Source organism: Bos javanicus, chromosome 10, assembly GCF_032452875.1.
Source record: "Bos javanicus breed banteng chromosome 10, ARS-OSU_banteng_1.0, whole genome shotgun sequence".
Classification (NCBI taxonomy): Eukaryota; Metazoa; Chordata; class Mammalia; order Artiodactyla; family Bovidae; genus Bos; species Bos javanicus.
In genome coordinates, this window is record NC_083877.1 from 87,537,124 (window position 1) to 87,542,114 (window position 4,991).

A 4,991-nucleotide genomic window follows, 5' to 3' on the forward strand; every position below is an offset into this window, starting at 1 on the left:
TCAGAAGGGTGGCATTCTCTTTCTTCTCACCTCCTCTGTTCCTCCCCATGAGAGGTGATCAGCTCTTCAGGAAAGAGCACTGTGGCTGGGGCAGTGCCCATTACAAAGATTTCAAGGATCTACTATTGCCCAGGATAACACGTCTAGGACCAGAAGGGAGGACAGAAGGAGAAAGAGGCAAGGGGCAGGGAGACAAATGGAGAAGGATTTTCAGGTGTTCATCCATGTCCTCAACAGGATTTAACAATGCATGGCATAAAGCAGTCACAGAAATAAATGTGAAGTTCAATCTCTTTCACTCAAGATGGGGAAGCTGGAAAGACTAGGCCATCAAGATAAGGGCCTTAGTATATGCCAGTGTCTCTCAAACTTCAGCAAACCACACAGACCACCTGAGGAGCTTGTCAAAATGCAGGTTCTAATTTAGCAGATCAGGAGTGATGCCTGAGATTCCGCATTCCTGACAAACTTCCAGGATGCTGTTGCGGATCTAGGAACCACACACTAGTAACAGTTGCATAGGAGATCCTGGACCAATATTCATTCATTCACTCATTCATTCAAGCACCCAAAAAATATTTATTGAGCACTTATTATATGCCAGACAATATTCTAAGGGCCAGAGATACCAAATAGAAAAAAAAAAAAAAGTCACACACACAAAACATAGAGCTTAGATTCTAAATGAACAAATATATGATTGAATCAATCAGTGGTAGAAGCTTGTGGTTTAGTGCAAAATAGTAATGAAGATGCAATCAAACAAAAGCTCTCCTGTGATCATTTATCTTGCAAACCCCACTATGTGTTCACTAAGGAAGAGGGCAGGAACAGATGAGAGGAGGGAGGGAACCTTGGCCACTCACCAGCAGTGTGACCTTGGGTGTGTTCCTGACTTCTCTGGGCTTCGGGTGCTTTTTTTTCTTATGGTTATAGTTTTTTTTTTTTTTGGCTGTGCTGGGTCTTTGTTGCTGTGCAGGCTTTTCTCTGGTTGCAGCAAGCCTGCTCTCTAGTTGCAGTGCGCAGGTTTCACATGATGGTGGCTTCTCTAGTTGCAGAGCACAGGCTCGCGGGCACAGGCTCAATAGTAGTGACACATGGGCTTAGTTGCTCCACCGCACGCGGGATCTTCCCAGACCAGGGATTGAACCTGTGTCTCCTGCACTGGCTGGTGGATTCTTTACACCAGGGAAGCCCTTTGGGTGCTTTGGAAGCAGGAGCCTATTCTAACTGTACACCAGCATTGTGAGGATTAAACTAGAAAATGTACCCAAATCACCCGGTCCAAGTGCCTGGCACACGGTAGGCTGTTGACATATGGTGGCTGCTATCGTTTTACTATTTATCACTGACCCAAGTGTGAAAGTCAGCTGCCTGGGCCCCTGTCTCTCTCCCCCACCACTCACACCCCACCTGGAGTTCGCCCTCCCCCATCACGCGTGCCTCTGGGAGCCACAAGGCTACCCTGATGAGCTGTGCAGCTTACTGTGAAATGCGCTGCATTTTCTCCCCAGCTGCCTCCTGATTGCAGTATTTACTTTTAATCTCCTGTGCCTCAATGCCCGATAAAAACTTTGTCACATTAGATGGTGACAGATGGGGGAGAGAAGGGAGGGAGGCCTGCGAGGGAGCGTCCGGGCCACTCAACAATCCTTCAGCACGCCAATTACGTCCTTCGGTGCTCCGCGGCGTGGGCACCCATGTCAGCGCAGAGGGAAATGGAAAAGCATAAATAAAGACAAAACCAGGCTCGGCGAGGCTTTAATCTGCAGAATAACATTTCTCATTTGTGTGAAATATCACTGGATTCTCTCCCTCTGCTCCGGGGCCACACATGAGTGCACACGAACACGCCGGGAGGGAGACAGGGGTTCCCAGCCCCTGCGGTAAGTTGACTGTGTGCGGTGCGCCTCCTCCGAGCTGGGGTGAACCCGCCCCGCGTCCCTAACCTGGCTGTCAGCGCCATCGCTTCTTCGTGTTTGCAGGGTGTAAAGTGGAAGAAGGGAGACGGGAGCTGACAGAAAGAGGAATCTAAGTGGTTAAGAAGCTAGCAGTGTGATAATTATGAGTGTGGAAGGGAGAAGAAGGGCTGGACGGTCGAAACTGGTCCTGCTCTCACAATAATAGAATAATTATCTCGTAATAATCCATGGCATGGGGGCTTAACACTTTCCAAACCTTTTTCTTTCACAGGTGAACATCCTGATCCTCAACTCTGTGAAGCAATTAAAGATCCTCACATAGGCGGTGAGCTTTTCCAAGTTTGTCTGTTCTCTCTCTCTTCCTGGAGATGTAGCGTGGAAGAGCGTGTTAGGGTACCGACGCCACGGTGACAAAGCACCGCAGACGAGGTGGCTTAGAACAATGCAAACGTCTTCTCTCACGGTTTTGGAGCCCACACGCCTGCAAGCAATAGGTTGGCAGGGCCAGGCTCCCTCTGAAGGCTGGAGGGGAGGATCCTTCCTTGCCTGTCCCAGCTTCCGGAAGCTCCAGGCACACCTTGGCGTGTGGCAACCTACCTCCAGTTTCTACCACCCTCTTCCCATGGCTCTCTCTCTGTATCTAAATGTCCCTCTTTCATAAGGACATCAGTCATGCTGGAGTTAGGCCCATCCTAATGACTTCATCTTAACTTGATTTTAAAAAGTCACAGGTACAGGGTTTAGGACTTAAATGTATCTTTTTAGGGGACCGGATTTGACCCATAACAGAGGGGTACAGTTATGGGAAAATGTGTTTGGAAATCAGACCAGCTTGTGTTCAGACATGAGACCTGTAGAGAGCTGCCGAGTCTTCTGCTCTAAGAGCGGGGAGAGCCTGAGACCACCCTCTCCCACCAGAGGCGGTGTGCGGGTGTGTATGCATGCTCTTTCATTCCTGTCGGACACTTTGCCTATTCTGAGTAATTCATGTAAATGGAACTTCACAATAGGTGACCTTCATGTCAGGCTTCTTTCACTTCGCATCTTGAGGTTCATCCGCATGGTAGCATGTACCAGTTACCGTTGTTTAGTTGCAACCCCATGGACAGTAGCCCGCCAGGCTCCTCTGTCCATGGGATTCTCCAGGCAAGAATACTGGAGTGGGTTGCCACGTCCTTCTTCAGGGGATCTTCCTGACCCAGGAATTGAACCCATGTCTCCTGAATTGGCAAGCGGATTCTTTACCAATGAGCCACCAGGGAAGACCAGCATGTAGCAGTACTTCATTCCTTTTTACAGCTAAATATTACTCCATTGTGTGGATATACCACATTTTGTTTATCCATCATTCACTGATGGGCATTTGAATTGTTTCCATCTTTTAGTTACTGTGCCTGCAATGTAATTTTGATAGAAATTTTGTTAAAGTGGCTGTTTATTCCGGTCAAGTGGACATTGAAAGAAGTTAGTATGGTTGTTATGTTTGTATTCCAAATGGGCATTTATAATGGTTATTGTATGGAATAAAATGGAATAAAGGATTTCTAGAGAAGTCCTTTATCTTCCCTCCCTCCCTCTCACTTTCTCACTCTCAAAGGTAGGAAAGGAAACAATAAGAAAGATCTCTCTCTCTCTCTCAATCTTTCTCACTCTCTTCTCCTGTCCCCTTCTCTTTCTCCTCCCTCTCTGCTCTCATCCATTCTTTATTCAAGAAATATTTCTGAGGACCCCTATGTGGGGGCCCTGGGCAGCATTGCTAACTTTCAGCTCCAGGCCTCAGGAAATCATGGTGTGGCCCCAAACCACAGAGCTTCTGGTGGCAACTTCCCATTTGCCCTTCAGAGCAGAGAGAGCATGGCTGGCACCTGGACTGGGCTTCCATCCAAAGGGCAAAGAAGGCCAAGTTCAAAAGGTGAAGAGACCTGGGGAACTTCCAAAGAGGAAAGGGTGCTTGTCCCCCTGGAGGGGCTCCCGAGAACACCTTGACCCTGATCACCCGTGGGAGCACTGAAGACTTCACTTGTCCTGAGGCTAGGACCTGGGCTTGGGGGAGTCAGCCTGGTGGACTATTTAGCAAGCTGATAAGGCCTCTGGTGAGAGTGAGTGTAAACTGGGCAAGGGGGACTCCGTCACGTATATAATATACATATGGCTGTGCTGGGTCTTCACTGCTGTGCTCGGGATTTCTCTACTGTGGCGAGTGGGGGCTACTCTCTAGTTTTGGTGCATGGGCTTCTCATTGCGGTGTCTTCTTTTGTTGCAGAGCCCAGGCTCCAGGCATGCAGGTTTGAATAACTGCAGTGTGTGGGCTCACTACTTATGGTTCTCGGGCTCTATATCACAGGCTCAAATAGCTGTGGCCCATGGGCTTATTTGCTCCATGGCTTGCAGGGATCTTCCTGGACCAGGGATCAAACCCATGTCTCCTGCATTGGCAGGTGGATTCTTTACCACTGAACCACCAGGGAAGCCCCATAATATTGTTTGTAATTAACTATATATTTTTATGTTTAACAAAACTACCCACATTTTATTCTTACGTAGATTCAAGTCTTCCAAAACACTCCTTCTGTTGCCTTCAGAAGATCCTGCATAAAAGTCACCTTCGGGATTGGTGTTTGAGTCCACACGTGTGGGGTTCAGACATGAGATTCCAGATAAACAACACCCATGAGGTGACCCGTGGAGCATGCAATACAATAAGCTGGGGTACTTGTAAATTTTGGATTCCTGGGTCTCGCATGAGAAGAGCGCCTCTTTCTTAACAGTACCCTCCCATCAAAGTCCAAGAATTGGGTCTCACTGGGCCCAGTGTTTCTGTCTTGAATCAAGCTCCATGCTGAATCAATCACTTTGAACAGAGGTGGAGGCACCAAGGGAACACTCTGTCAGCCAAGACAACTGGAGAGCAAGGGAGGGTGTCTGATTGTGAAGAGTGACAGATTTCAAGCCCAAGAGGAAGCCCTTTTCAACAATGAAAGCCAATCAGTATCCGATAGGCTATGACTTAAGGACTGAGCTCCAGGTTACGCAAAGTCCTCCAGCAGAGGCTGATGATCATAAATCAGG

General features: G+C 48.2%; 1 long non-coding RNA gene across 1 annotated transcript; it reads left to right on the plus strand.

Moving 5' to 3' along the window:
- Positions 1-1,609: 1,609 nt before the first annotated feature.
- Positions 1,610-2,243, plus strand: LOC133255007 (uncharacterized). The gene is made up of 2 exons (XR_009738830.1): positions 1,610-1,886; positions 2,194-2,243. It is a non-coding gene; the product is annotated as an uncharacterized LOC133255007 (long non-coding RNA).
- Positions 2,244-4,991: the final 2,748 nt, after the last annotated feature.